We start from the raw sequence: 16,215 nt of genomic DNA, 5'->3' as shown, positions 1-16,215 counted from the left end.
CACCTCTCTGCTAGGCTGACTGGGAGCACTGAATGAGATAACATATTTAAAGAATTTAACATACAGTCTAGCTCACAGGAAACATATAGTACATTTATTATTATTTTAATTTTGCACCTGTGAGAAAGAATTCTGCTTTCTAAAGTTTATTTTCATAAGCCTCCCAGCCCCTGAGCCTGTCCTATTTCCCTTTCTCTCTGGAGGGGCAGTGACCATGAGTACTGCATATAATATTCCAGGGACTGTCTACTGTTGTTTTGAATGACATATACAGCATTAATATCTGCTATCTTAGTGCTCTTTTTGTCTAGGGCAATATATTGGGATCTTTTATTCAGGGAGCAGCAAGCAGCAGTTTCTAGAAGTCTTTCTTAGTTCTAAGTAATGTCTCAAAGACCTTCATATTATAAGTATTATTTGGATATTTCTTCTAAAATGCAATTCTTCCCATATGTCCAAGACACAGCTCACCTGACCACTTGAATGTATTATTATTTAATTAACTGTTTCAGTTTTATATTTCAAATCTTCCTTCTATCCTTCTATCTGGAAAAATTGAATGGTATTTTCAATGCTGAGAATTTTATGAAAATATTAATTATGATCAGCACTGGCAATAGTTTCATGAAGAACTATTGTTAGCAGAGCTCCAATGAGCTCTACTTTTTGTATTTGGCTTTTAAACCTTTTTCCCATAATGGTTGTTGAGGTTGGTTTATGTTTTTGTTTTTATAGTAAATTTGTATATGATAATAACATTGACTGTCATCATATTTCTCACAAAATTTTTTAGTTTGCTTGGTTTTAATTTTGTTAATATATTTTTGACATGTAGAAGTTCTATGTTTTCATCTCATTAAACTTTTTAGTGTTTTTTCCCTCTTTGTGATTTCTTTTGTTGCTGTTGAACTTAGAAGTTCTATTAGTACTGAGTCCGATTAAAAATTCGCAGACATTTTCATCTAGGTATCAATAATTGTCATTTCAAAAAATTCGTCGCATTAAATTTATCACTCCATCTACCATTTTTTTGTGTATGTAATACCTAAGATAATGACTTAAAAATAGGTATCCAATGATCTTAGCACCATTTATTGAAGAGTTATTTCTTTCTCCACTGATTTGATTTATAAAGCCAAGCTTATATAGTCAGTTTAAAAAATATATGTCGGCTTAATGTCTCAGAACTTTGGTGTCATTGGTCTCAGACACCACTTTGCCATCCATTATCCAGCGGGTGGTGGTCTTTTTGATGGTTTCTTGGAGGTGCTGTTGTCCAGGGCATCACCAAGGTTGAAGTCCTCGTCATCTTCCAGCAGGCGGCAGTAGGTGGTGATCTCAGCCTCCAGCTTGACCTTGATGTTCAGCAGGGCCTCGTACTCCTGGGCCTGGCACTGTCCCTCTGGGTCTGTGCCAGCTCTGACTCCAGGTGTAGCAGGATCCTGTTGAGCTGCTCCATCTGCAGGGCATAGCGGGCCTCCACCTCCCTCAGGCTGTTCTCCAAGCTGGCCTTCAGATTTCTCAAGGAGTCCAGGTTGATCTCCAAAGACTGGACTGTATGTCTCAGCTCTGTGAGCATCATCTCAGCAGCTCCAACCTTGGCAGACTGCGTGGTGACCACTGTGATGCTCTCCTCAATCTGCTGAGACCAGTACTTGTCCAGCTCCTTTCAGATCTTCTGAGCCATCTCTTCATACTGGGCCAGGATGCCTGCCATGATCTTGGCTAGGTTCTGAGATTTGGGGGCACCTACTTCCAGGGTCAACCCAGAGCTGGCAGTCTGGGCTTGTAGGCCTTTTACTTCCTCTTCGTGGTTCTACTTCATGAAGAGCGGCTCCTCCTTGAGAGCCTCAATCTCTGTCTCCAGCTGCAGCTGAGTGACATTGATGTCGTCAATGATCTTGCAGAGCCCATGGATGAGACATTAAGCCAGCAGAAGCAGGGTACCCTTTGGGGAGCAGGAGGCCAATAAAAAGTTCAGAAGTCAAAAATAAAATAAAATAAAATAAAAAATATATGTCAGCATCTGTTAATAGGTAATTTCTTTGTTGATGAAAACAGCCAAACTCTGTAAAATATTTCAAGAGGGTTATTCTGAGCCAAATATGAGTGATCATGACCTGAGGCATAGTCTCAAGAGGTTCTAACAATATGTACCTAAGATGGTTAGTTTACAGCTTGATTTATATATTTTTAGGGGGACATAAGACATTAATCAATACATGTGAGGTATACATTGGTTTGGTTCAGAAAGGTGGGACAACTCTAAGTGTGGCCTTATAGGTCACAGGTGGATTCAAAGATTTTTCTGATTGGCAATTGGTTCAAACAGTTAAGTTATTATCCAAAAGAATGGGGTGCCTGGGTTAAGATGAGGGGTTGTGGAGACCAAGATTCTTATTATGTAGATGAGGTCTCATAGGTAGCCACCCTTAGAGAAAACGGATGGCAAATATTCCTAGTTAGACCCCTAAAAGGTGCTAGACTCTCAGTTAATTTCTTCAGGGTTGGGAAGGTCTGGAAGGGGAAAGATCTAGTTGTGTCAGCAGAGATTCTTTGTAGATGCAAATTTTTCCTTACAAAAATTACAGATGTAAATTTTCCCCCACAAAATGGCTTTGCAGCAGGGCTATGTCAAAACATGCCAAATAAATATATTTTGGGGTAAAATCCTTTGATTTCCTTCAGGGCCTGCTACTTGTCATGATACCATACTAGAGCCAAATTGGAATTTGGTATCTTATTGCTACAGTCTGTTTTGTCGGTCTTAAGATCTCTGTTTTAATGTTAGTGCTGGTCAGTTGTGCCTGAACTCCAAAGGGAGGAAAGTATGATGAGGCATGACACCTCTTTCCCATCGTGACCTGAATTAGTTTCCAGGTTTTTTTGAATCTCTTCAAAAAAGTTGAAGTCGGGGGAGGGGGTGGGTTTGGTCATTCAGTCATTCAGTCTGTTATGGGGTTTAGAATTTTATTTTTGGTTTACTTTTTTATATAGGTCTAGTTGCTGATTTCAGAGCTTAACCAAGGCTTTCTTGCATTGTTATTATTAGCATATAAGATGTTTTAAGTATCTTAAATTAAATTAAATTATAAGTTCCTCCCATTCACCAGGAAATCCTGTCAGCTCCATCTTCAACATGAATTCAGAATCTGGCCACTAATATATCCAGAGTCCTACTGCTTTGCCACTTGCACTGTGACTAGCTTTGTTTCAGCCACCATCATCTCTTGCTAGGATTATAGCAATGGTCTCATTGCTCCTCTAGCTTTTATCTTGTACCCCAAAGCCTATTGTCCAGACCACAATCACAGTGTATACCTCAATTATCATATCAGATCAATGCAGTGGCTTCCCTTTGTCCCAGAGTGCAGTGCCCCTGAGGCTCCACAAGACCTGCTTCTCACCACTCTTGCCTGCCTCACTCAGCTCCAAGCACTGCTTTTACTCAGGGCCCTTTCACATTCTTTTTTTTTTTTTTTCTGTTTGGAATCATCTTTTCTCATGATCTGCATGGTTTGCTCCTTAGCTGCTCATGATATTACCAAAGAGTCTCTCCCCAACCCAGAGGAATAACCATCCATGCACCCCTTCCCCAGGCCCCATTCTCCTCACTCTGTTTTAGTTTTCTTAATTGTACATAGCACCACCTGTTTGATATTAGCAGAAGAATGAAACTTTAAGAGGACAGGTTTGGGTTGGGGTGGGGGAAGGTTAATGGTTATTCCCAGAGTCTAGTGACAACAAAAATGAATGACTGACATAAAAGTCTCAACTTTTGAGGTGTGTTAAGCCAACTTTGGGGTGCGTTTGAGCAATCTGTAGACAAATCTGTGGCTGTTTCTCCAAAGAGGTTTTCAGGAGGTTCAGGATTTATATGTTTCCTTAAAGGGACTATAAGGCAAATGGTTGTATTCCCGTGAGACATTAGATTGTGCCCAGTGAATCTATATTTTACACAAGATAAGGTGAATGTTTGAAGAGAAAAAGAAAGTATTAACAACAGAAGAGCCATTTCTGTAGACCTCTCTGGGTAGGTGGAGGAAATGAGTCTTGTCTTCACTCTGCACCTGCAAAGATAAGATTATAACAGATATTATCAGTGTGGAATTGAACAGACTTTAGTTTTAGGAGCTAGACTTAGATTGCAGATCATAGATCTAAAGTTACAAATGGCAAGTCCTTGTTTATGGGAGGCCAGCAAAGAATTTACTTATGAAAGATCTGTGGAAGCAGTTCTTCAGCAGGTGCCTGAGGTCTTTTACCTTTCCATGGGGATCTGGCTGAGGCATCATGCTAGGAACAGATATTCATCTGGAAGAGGGAGTTGCATGACTCAGCCTCCAGGGCTTAAGTTTCCCTTTTGCATAAGAAGCTTGGGGGTCCAGATATTTATTTTTATCATCCTTTACACTAGAATAATGCTTGGCATAATAGAATGTGCTCAATAAATATTTACTGAGTGACAAGGTTGGGGAATTTATTTGAGATAATTCTTTGATAATAGAAAGGATTTCCCCCTTCCCAGGGTTGTTGCTCTCTTCAGGTTTTCTAATTCTTGGGATAACAAATATTTTCCTATAAAATCTATGTATTCACCAAATACTTACTGAACACCTCCATGTTCCAGGTAGTGTTCTAGATTCTGTCAAATCAGCACAGATTATTGTGATTTATATTTTCAGTACACAGTACTCTCTGTAATTTAAAATTTTTTAAAATTAAAAAATCGATTCCTAGTTATTCCTATATCTCCTTTCCCATATTAAATTTGCTGTTTGCTTTACTTTTTTTTTCCTTAAGTTTTATAAGTGTTAAAATTTTTTTAAGTAATCAGAAATGGAAAACAATAAATTTATAGATCTGTTAATTGACTCAAAATATCATTGTATTTTTTTCTATTATTTCTATTGTGTGGGCAATATTTTCAATTTACTCTTGGTCTTTATTTTTTTAATAAAAGCATTTATAACAGTGACCTTATCTCCATATTGAGCTTTGATGACAGTTGATAAATTTTGCTCTTGTTTTAATAATATTTTAATTATCTTACAATTTTATTTCCAATGACTCAACATTTATTCACTACTATCCAGCAGTGTGGCTAGAGTTTAGTGAATTAAAGACTGAGAGGTATGCACATTAATTCACATGAATTAATTATATTATTCCAAAATTCCGTGAAATATAGTTTTTGAAAACTTAAGATGTCAAAGGCAGAGAGGGGTATGCTAAATTCAGGATAAGGTGGAGGCAGTAAGCTGGGCAGAACACTCAGGGCTTCTTAGGACAAGTGAAGGTGTCTGTTTTCTAAGAGCAATGGGAAGTTATTGGAGAATTTTAAGGACTGTGCCATGTTTTATGCCTGCTGGGGGAAGAGTAGATTAAAGAGGGCTAAGATAGAAGTAAGGAAGATCAATTAGAAAGTTACAGAAGCTGTTACGGTGGGAAGAATATAATTCCTCAAAAAACACCACTATTATGGAGAAGGAAAATGTTCCCTTTTATTTGTCGGTACAAGGCCCTGGGTCACTGAAATACATTTCAGAACAGTGTTCTTCCTTCAGGGTAAATAGGGCTGCTCTAAACATGGGTAAACTTTGAAAAAAAATTTTTTTTTCAGATTAGCCCCATTTAAGAAAATTTTTTCCTAACTGTATTAGTAGATTATTATTTTTGTTTGGCATTTCTCTGTAGGTAATGAATGGGTGCTTGGAGCGAGTTATGTTTGGAGCTGCTTTCTTGACTCACCATTTTAAACTAAAAAAATCTCTCTGATTTTAATTCATACTTTAGTGTTTCCATATTGTCGTGTCCTAGAAAAGTTTTTGTCAGAATTTGCATGCCATTTTAGGTCTTCATATTTTTTTAGACTAAACATGTTTTCTGTATTTTTTAGGCCTCAAACTGCAATTTACATTATCTGAATTGTTTGGCTACTTAGATCACATTCTCTAGACAGTGTTCAACTCTTTACTAGGCTGTAGATAAATAGGCTTATATACAAAATCTTCTATTTATAAAATCGCTCTTTTGGATAACAGAGTGCTTTTTGCCATTTGTAGACCTTTTCTAGTTTTGGATGCCTAATTTTGGAAATTCTTAATTACAAACATGAGTGCTATCCTAAAGGAATACCAATTTGCAGTGATGTACAGTGTATACATATTAAACACAAATTTTAAGTTTTATTTTCGCTGTGTTTAGAAGAAATTTGCTCTCCTATGTCTTTAGAAACTTGATGTCTGAAAAGTCTTCTATGATTTTAGGCTTTCACTGGAATGTCTGTGAGTCCATTAGGGCTGCTACAACAAAATACCTTACCCTAGGTGCATTAGTCTGTTCTCATGCTGCTAATAGAGAAATACCCAAGACCAGGTAACTTATAAAGGAAAGAGGTTTAGTTGATCCACAGTTCCACATGGCTGAGGAGGCCTCACAATCATGATAGAAGGCGAAGGAGGAGCAAAGTCACGTCTTACATGGTCGCAGGCAAGAGAGAGTGTGCAGGGCAACTGCCCTTTATAAACCATCAGATCTCATGAGACTTATTCACTATCATGAGAACAGCATGGGAAAGACCTGCCCCCATGATTCCAATTACTCCCACCAGGTCCCTCCCACGACACATGGGAATTATGGGAGCTACAATTCAAGATGAGATTTGGGTGGGGACACAGCCAAACCATATCACTAAGTAATTTATAAACAACAGGAATTTTATTTCTCACAGTTTCAGAGGCTAGGAAGTTCAAGATCAAGATGCCAGCAGACTCAGCATCTGGTGAGGGGTCTCCGCTTTATATATTGCACCTCCTTGTTAGATCCTCACATGACAGAAGGGGTGAACAAACTCCCCTCAGGCCTCTGTTATAAGGGCACTTATCCCATCTATAAGGCTTCTGCCTTCATGACCTAATCATGTCCTAAAAGGCCCACCTCTTAAGACTAGTGCATTAGTGATTAAGTTTTAACTATGATTTTGGGAGGGGACACAAACATTCAGACCACAGCACTTACCAATTGTGTGGTTTATTTCTGTGCCCCATCCTCTGAGTTTATGAAAAGGAGGGAAGATTTTCTTTTCTTTCAACCAGTATCACATTCAAACTAGGCAAATTTGGTACACTCAAGTTTTTAGCCCTTTACAAAAAAAAAAAAAATCAAAGTTTTCCTTTAGCAACAGGTTGAAAACTGAAAGGAGAAAACTGCAGCCCAGAGCAGAAAGCCTAAAATGAAGGATGACACACAGAGAAGTTCCTTTCTTATGCCAAGCACAGGCTCTAACTTCACCAGACTTGCCTGTCTTCCCCTAACACTGCCATACTTCAAGTCTTCATGTTAGTAAAAGATATGGATATTGCTGATGCTCCAAAAAGTTTATTTAGAAACTATACATATAAGGCCAAGAAATTATTTTTCTCTTCTGGTAATTCTATGCAAAATGTGCCTTCATTTATTCTTTTGGGTCCTTTCAAGTAGATAGTTTTACATCAGCTCCAACTTCCCATTGTTCATTCAATCTTTCCTTAAACAAGCATTTATCACTAAGCTCTGGGTATGTCCTTGGTCTGGAAGTTTTAAGATGATTGAGATACTATTATGGAACTTCAGCACTTTATGTTTTTAAATTCAGGACAAACATGTAACAAATCAGGGCAGTAGTTTATACAATAAAATATTATAAGAAATATAAAATATAATTAAATGATAGACATAGGTATTGAATACCATGGGACACAAAGGTAAGATGGTCGGTAACACTAGAGTGAAGGCAGAAATGGTTTTGAAATGTTAGAAGGAAGCCTGAACCCATGAATAGTCTTTCACTTTACAGAACTCTTTTGGAAGGCTGTGAATGTTATATTTCAGTGATCCCCTACTTAGAAAAAATTGTCTGAACACTTTAAATACTGATTACTTCACATACTGATTACTGAAGAAGACAGTATACTAGGTGCAAGACAGTACTCTAGGTGCAAATGTTGGCCAATTCATGCTACCTCTCTTAGCACACTCTAAATAGCCAAGATTCTTAAAAGGCTGGGCTATCAAGTTGTTCCTATTTTTCCATAAATATTACAAAACATAAAACACAGTGGCTATTTTGAAAAAGAAATAGTAAACAGTGTGGTCATTTGGTACAGCTATGAAGATATGTATACTCTGAGCTACATCATTATCTTCCACGTAAAGAGAAATTCCAACATTATGAGAGAGCCTGGAAAACAGAAAAATGTTCTTGTGGATTCTTTTTATCATATAAAAAACTCCACAAAAGCCCTTATAACTTTGTTGAAACTTTCTCCTGAAAACATACCTTTGAACACCTATTGCATTTTTGCATTTTTGTCACACTGGAAAAAAGCATGAATTCACTTCCTCTACTCTGTGAGCTGTGAAAGTAGAAGCAGAAATTACTTTGTGGCCCACCACCATGAAGAGAAAATGGTTCTTCTTGCACAGTTGAATGCAGGCCTTAATCATTCCAACACTCTCTCCCCACTGGTTTAAGTATAGCTCAGAACTTGTGCTAGGTGGAGTTGTTGCTAAATGAGATGCACTATTTCCACAGAGAGCTTGTGGGACACCCAAGTAGGCCACCAGGGTGTTAGGAAGAACCAGAAAAACAAAGGTATGAGGCTTCTCCTCCCACTCCACTCTCCAATTGCAGGGTTATCAAACCAGGGCCCTGAACAGGCTAGTGGCTGAAGAATTTGGGGTTTGGGTGAGAGAAGAACAGGAGGGTGGGAAGCAACATTATAGAAAACTGATCCTATAAAACACCCAAAGTAAGTTCAAGGCATTTCAACATGTCTTCTGTTAAAAAAAAGAAAAACAAAAAAACTGTTTTACTTTCCATGAAAAATTCTTGAAACAAAATCTAGGAATTTCTCACAGTGCACACAGGAAAATGAGTGTTTGCACTTTGGAACCAGCTGAATGATAGACAATCAATGTGGAATATTGTTTCTGTGAACACGAATATAGGATATGCCTAGATACTTAGGAAATCTTTGTAGTCACATCCTTCTTTGAAAAAACTGTACACACACAGCAAGCTGTCCTGCATGTTCAAGGGGAGTTTTCAGCAGCTCAACCTGAAAACTGAGAAGGAGGTATCAAGGGGCAGGTTAAACTTTTTCCTAATTTGTAAGCCTGGCAGATGCCCTCGTTGCTCAGAAAAATCACTTCGGTTTAATAAACATGTGTAGCTACAGAATTTCCCTTGAAGGAGTTCCTTGAGTATTCCAATGGTTGTTGAGTTAGAGCCCAGTGCTTAGGTACATGGTAGCTGCATCCTCTTGTGCCACCACTCTCTCTCTCCCCCTCAGTATCCCCAAGGGAGATGAGGTTGCCCGCGTCAAACACACACCTAAAGGAACTCCCAGTTTTTGCATGGGAGTCGATGGTAAGCACACCGATGGGAAGTTAAAAAGTGCAGAGAGGATGTTTCTGAAACCTTCTAATGGACTAATGGGCTAAAATCGCCTTCATTCATTGTCAAGCCCCTCTCTAAATGTGAGTGAGCACAGGCAGCTTGCCAGAGGTTTAAGATAATCAAGACACCATTTGTGGGAACAAGAAGTTATGAAAACAGTTTCGGCTTTTAACTTTATAGTCTGATTCCTCTGATTCTTAAGTTAAGGGTCATTCTACGTTTTTTTAATTCCTTTTGTGCTTCTCTGCCCAACCACTTTTCACCCATTCAACTTCCTGTTCCTCTCTTGCATCCAGTTCTTTGTATGACTTGGCACCTGATACCTTTACATGTCCGGAATACTTTCTGAGCAAATATTTTATTGAACTTCCTAAAAATACACAGGTAGAATAAAAATATGGCCATGAAAATAAAGGCAGTGGAGCGCTTATGTTTACTAGAAAATGTCCACAAATATGCTGATATAGGATTCTCTAATTCTGTCACAAAGAATTCTGTGATTCTTTCCAGTGTTAAAAATGCCATTAAACAAGACATACACTCATGGCAATTTCCATTTGACTTTCTGGACACCAATTTCCATAGTAATATATTTTTGAAGTTCAGAACAGTCTGTTCTGCCATAGTGTGATGGCTATGCTCCTCATATATTCCCTGTTCTCAAAAAAAAAAAAAATCACATGAAGGAATGATTTGCTCCAATGGGAAATATATGAAGCTAAAGAGATAAAGCTAATTTTTCTAGCACTAATGTAAATATGTGCTTGGGCACATACTTTTTTGAAAAGAAAAAAAAAAACCCTGTAGGTGCTTAGATATAAAAACTAAGTCCAGTATTTGAGTACTTCTAACTTTTCCTATTACTACTGATACTATTATTAACCCAACATCTTTATACATTTTATTATCATTATCACTTTTGTCAATCATCAGTGGGATAAGCCAAACAAAAACCCACTAATGAAAATATCTGTGTCACCAGGTGCTGTGGTCTGAATGTTTGTGCCCTCTACGATTCATATGTTGAAACCTAACCCCTAAGGCCATGGTAGTAAGAGATGGGAGTCTTTGGGAGGTGTTTCGGTCATGAGGGCAGAACCCTCATGAATGGGATTCTTACCCTTATAAAAGAAACTTGAGGGAGCCCTTTTGTCCTTCTGCCATGTGAGGACACAAGTAGTGGGCATCATCATTGAAGCAGAGAGTGAGCCCTCACTAGACACCATATCTGCTGGCACCTTGATCTTGAACCTCTCCACCTCCAGACCGTAAGCAACACGTTTCTGTTTTTTCTGTATGACCCAGTCTATGGCATTTTGTTATAGCAGCCAAAACGGACTAAGACCTCAGGGTAATAGTTTCCTTCTTACCTAAGTGCTAATTCCTATTCACAATTAGGCTACTACTTAAAGCAATCTGGTAAAATCAAATCATGCTTCTTCTTCAATCAATTTCATTACATCAAATTGGCTTTATGGAAAGTTGTACTGCATTTGTAGATGCAAAATGAAAGGTATGAGTGAAAATTGAATATAAGTTGATTTTGGATCAGAACAAGCAGTCTTTTTGAGGTTGAAATACCATCTAACTGTTGACATTCGCTGAACATCTTCTATTTCTTTTCATGCTATAAACTACTGAGACAGGAGCCAAAAAGGGTATTTTCTAAGGAATGCTCCATCTTCCTCCTGAGACATTTATTTTTGTTTTATTTTTGTCTAATCTTTCTAGTGGGATTGAAACACTAACTTTGTAATTGCCTATTTGTGATTGTAACTACACATTAAAAAATAATGGGATTTAATGACTATTTCTCAAATTATGATGTTTAGAATATAACTTTTAAGTATATTTTCAAGCAACCATTCTGTAGTGTGGAGAAGCTGCAGACACTTAATGAGGGTGAACCAGGTATTACAAAATAGCTTTTCCAAAGAAGGGAACACTGAGTTAAGGGAAAGCAAGCAAAATTCCTTTTTTTTTCTCTCCTAACTAAAAAGACCAGTTAACTTGCCAAGTGAAAACTCTAAGTCCCAAGAAATACTCTAAACACAGAAAAATAAGCACATCGATGAATGCCTCCCCTTTTCCTTGTTGGTCTGAAGCCGACTGACAGCACCAGGTGGCAGCCCTCGGGAACTGCCTGTTGCAGATGCCCTACCTGACAGCCAAAAGCTGGCAGGAATTAAGCAGAAACATGTGCTTCCTGTGGAGGGCAACGGTCAGCAGGTGGGATCAGCAGACTCTGTTAGTGAGCCCGTCCTCCTGTGTGGTCATCTGGACTGCCTTCCTTGTGGGCACTGAGGGCCCGGAACAAGACATTTTCTCAGTGCTGTGCTGGAAGCTGTTCAAATGCAATTATGCTGTATGTCGTTGTGGAATAGATGACTTAGAGGTTCCACACAAATTGAATTTTGAGGCCAGCCTGAAATTACATTAGATTTGGGGGCTTTGACAAAAGCCTGTCTGAATCCCCCTGAAGTCCCTTAGGGTCATCTTTCTTTAATCATTCACTAATGTTTTTCTGGTTAGGTCACTGATTAATGGATGACGTAAATCTCCATTCTCTGCTCACCCCCCAGTTTTTTTAGTACTGTACATAATGTTTTATTAATTTGTCCTTTTTGGCTGCTGCCAAGACAGCATATATGAAACTGATTTTTGAACTTCAAGAAACTGACATTGCGAATTCTGCTTTGTATTGTAAGCCTCAAATGCAAGAAGCTGTGATTAGAATGTGATAATAGCCGAGATGCCATAATTCTCTGCTGTTGTATGTAAGTACACTCTTCCAGTCAGAGAGAGGTCATGGGAATTAAATAGATTTGATTCATGAGAAAAATAAGAACTGGCCTCTCAGGGGAGGAGGAACAAAAGTCCATGCTCAGATCAACAGAATTCTGCATCTCAGATAATTACTTCATTTTTCTTGATAGCCTATTAAAGCAATAAATGTGAATCTCAGAAAATTGTTTAAGGTATAACAAAGCCAGAAACCTTTCTCCACCTTTACTTACTCTGTCTCTGCAAATTTAGCAGGCCACGTAATTATATAACCAACATATTTGTCAGGTTGTAATATTTCTCTGATAAATAATAGAGTCAGCTTAGGCTAGATATAAATTTTTTTTTACATTTCAATTACAGAATGTATTAGGAAAACTTAATAAACAAAGTACAAGGCTGGGTGTGGTGGTCACACTCGTAATACCAGCACTTTGGGAGGCTTAAGAGAGAGGATCACTTGAGCCCAGGAGTTTGAGACCAGGTTGGGCAATATAGTAAGATACTATCTCTATAAAAAAATAAAAGTATTAGCCAGGTGTGGTGCCACGTGCCTGTAGTCCTAGTTACTTGGGGGCTGAGATGAGAGAATTGCTTGATCAAAGGAGTTTGAGACTTCAGTGAGCCATGATTATTCCACGATACCTCCGTCTGTGTGACAGAGTAAGACTCTGTCTCAAAAACAAAACAAAACCAAAACAAAAAAAGAAAGTACAGTTGATGACATCTTCCACTTCTCTGATTAGCAGAGTTTTGCTAACAATATTTGAAGGCAGAGAAAAATGAAATGTTTGAGTGAAATTTGGGGGAAGAATTAAGAAGATAGTTGACATAAACTACTGGATAGTCTACTTGACAAAACTGATCAGCAAACTTGGCATCAAGGTATATTTTTATAAAATACAAAGTAAAATATATCTCCATAATTTTACTTTTTATTAACATTTACTAGAAGCCTACTATGTGCCAGCCTCTGTGTTGAACACTGAAGATATAATGAGACACTGTCCCTAGTCTTAATCAGGTTATGATTGAGTAGGGGAGACAGACATAGAAACAAAGGATTTCAATGCTAAACTAACTGAAAGGATTTCAAAACTAAACTAACTAAATTTAGTTTAGTTTTGCCTTCTTTCAAACTTTATATAAATGAAATCATAAAGCACAGTTGACCCTTGAACAATATGGGTTTAAACTGCACAAGTCCACTTATATGTGAATTTTTTTTTCCATAAAAGTTATCCAGAGTGTGCCTGCCTCTCTTGCCTCCCCTTTTACCTCCTCTATCTCTTCTGCCTCTACCACCCCTGAGGCAGCAAGAACAACCCCTCCTCCTTCTCCTTCTCAGCCTACTCAATGTGAAGAAGATGAGGATGAAGATCTTTGTGATGATCTGCTTCTACTTAATGAACAGTAAATATATTTTCCCTTCCTTATGATTTTCTTAATATCATTTTATTTTCTGTAGCTTACTTTATTGTAAGACTACAGTATATAGTATATAACATACAAAATATGTATTATTTGGGTGTTTATGTTATCAGTAAGGTTTCTGGTCAACATTAGGCTATATAGTTAAGTTTTGGGGTAGTCAAAGATTATATGTGGATTTTTTGACTACACAGCAGGTTGACACCCTCATGTTGTTCAAGGGTCAACAATATGCACTTTTTTGTATCTGGCTAACTTTCTCAATATTATGTTTGTGAGATTCATCCATGTTGCTTAACAATGGTTTGTTCATTCTCTATGACCTATGACATTCTGTTACATGAAGATATCGCAATTTACCCATTCTCAGTGATACAATTTGGGTTGTTTTCTGTTAGGGCCATTATAAATGTTGTCTCTATAAACATTCATATACTTGTCTTTTGATGAACATATGCCTTCATCTCTATTGCTTATACACCTAAGAGTGAAATTGATAGATTATAAAGAATGCATATAGATTATGAAGAATGCATATGCTCAACTCTCTCAGATATGGCCAGCCAGTTTTCTGAAGTGATTTTTAGCAGTTTATGTGACCCCCGTCTGTGTATGTGAGTTCCATTTGCCTCACACTTTCTCCAACACTTGGCATTGTCTGTCTTCTTTATTTTAGCAATCCTTTTAAATATGTAGTAGTCTCTCCTTGAAGTTTTATTTATGAAACCTGGGAGTTTCTTAATTATAAAGCCGAAGGGGTGTTTCGTGTTTCCATGGACAACTCTTGTGAACAGAGAGCTGGGACATTTTGGAAATGAAGAGATCCTGTGATTTAGTCTGTTATTCCATGGGACTTTGAGTACTATAGCGTTGCTACAATGTACTCTCAGAACTTTGAAGTATCCCCCAAATTCATGCCTTTTTCATAGTCTCTTCCATTCCATCCTGCTTTTACTTCTCCACTGGATTACCCAAACTCTGGACATAAGAATAAAAATGTAGTAATAGCTATTAGTTATTGTGGGCCAAGGACTATTTGCCAGGGACTGTTCCAAAGCACTTTACAGGTACATAGCTTTAAACCACGTGACAATTTCATGAGTTAAATGGTGTTATTTTATCCCCCCCATTTTACACATGGGAAGAATGAGGCACAGAGAGGGTAAGCAACTCATCCAGGTTACCCAGGAAGTCAAGGAGCCTGGATTTGAACCTAGGTGAACAGACTCCAAACTCAACCTCTCAATCATTACAGTTATCTATTCCAGTAGAGCTGGAAGCTTGCCCCCTTTCTCTTTAGTGTGTATTTATATTTTTCAGCAGAAATAAATGAGAAGAATTATAGTTTCTTGATAGATATCCTCATCTAACAAGATAAAAGCTCCAACAGTTACAGGGTTTTTACTGAATATGTATTGTTAGACACTGTGGTGCATGTAACATGAGGAATTTAATAAGATTAAATAATAAGTTTAATAAATTGCCAGGGTCAAATGGTGTGTTAACGGCAGAAGTAGGATTTGAGCCTAGATTCAGACTCAGATTTCCTGATGAAGTTTGGAATCTAATGCACAGAAAAGAATTTAAATACATGGTAAAAAAATTGCAAAGGGTAAAATTCTATATAATCCAAGCCAAAATTCTTCCAGGTTTTTTTGTTTTTTTTCATATGTTATATGATTTAATCCTTACAACAAACTTACAAAAGTGGTATTGCAATTCATATAGATAAGGCGAATGAAGCCCAAAACATCACGTAACTTTCTAAGGGACATGACTCTGAACTCTGCTTTTGTTACACTTCATTTTGTCATCCCTTACCTAAAGGCATTTGGGGAAAGTCAAATTTAATTATCATGTACTTATATATATATACATATCTAATACAATCTTTTTCCTTTTTTGGTTTTTCTAATGTGATCTTAAAACAGGTCACAAAATGATGTCACAAACCCAATGAAATACAGTAAGATGTGAAACCACTAAAGAGATTGCATATTTTAAATTTTTTCTTTGCTTCAGGAACTATTTATATAAGAGATATGGCTGATTACTGTGAGCAGTAGGTTGGCTTTTAGACATTTTGTTAAAACATAACAGCTGAGAAATATCAGCATTTGAAATTTGCAGCTAAGCTTCATCTATTTTGGATAGAAAGATCTTTTTCTTTCATATTCTTAAATATCAATAAGAAAAAGAGAAAGCAATTCAGATTCATAGTCTGATGACATCTTCTCTGGCCCGAGGAAAAAAGTACTAAGTTTATTGACATCAACAAACAGGTTCTGGGTACATACCACCAAGTCAACATGGCCTGTTCTTCCTAAACTTGGACCTGTTCCTTTGAATACCCATGTTATTTTACACACGCATGTACACACACACTCTCCTTACACATGCATGTATAAACACACACACGTCAGAGTTATGGCATACTTCTCCTCCCCAGTGTAAACAAATTATCTGTTTAATTGGATGATTGGAAACTTTTCTGTTGATGTTTTAAAAAAACTTTTACCTCAGCCTCCCAAAGTGTTGGGATTACAGGTGTGAACCAC

The 16,215-nt window shown here is 37.6% G+C and overlaps 1 long non-coding RNA gene and 1 pseudogene across 1 annotated transcript in view; both read right to left on the bottom strand.

Moving 5' to 3' along the window:
• Positions 1–1,054: 1,054 nt before the first annotated feature.
• Positions 1,055–3,584, bottom strand: LOC112133007 (keratin, type I cytoskeletal 18-like; annotated as a pseudogene).
• A 257-nt stretch (positions 3,585–3,841) lies between these two features.
• Positions 3,842–16,215, bottom strand: part of LOC129059092 (uncharacterized) — a 38,209-nt gene continuing 25,835 nt past the window's right edge. Inside the window, exon 4 of the long non-coding RNA XR_008524788.1 lies at positions 3,842–4,070. This is a non-coding gene — a long non-coding RNA (uncharacterized LOC129059092). The remainder of the gene's footprint in view (positions 4,071–16,215) is intronic.

This window comes from Pongo abelii, chromosome 3, assembly GCF_028885655.2.
Source record: "Pongo abelii isolate AG06213 chromosome 3, NHGRI_mPonAbe1-v2.0_pri, whole genome shotgun sequence".
Classification (NCBI taxonomy): Eukaryota; Metazoa; Chordata; class Mammalia; order Primates; family Hominidae; genus Pongo; species Pongo abelii.
Note: the sequence above shows the minus strand (reverse complement) of the source record. Positions and strands in the feature narration are given on the sequence as shown.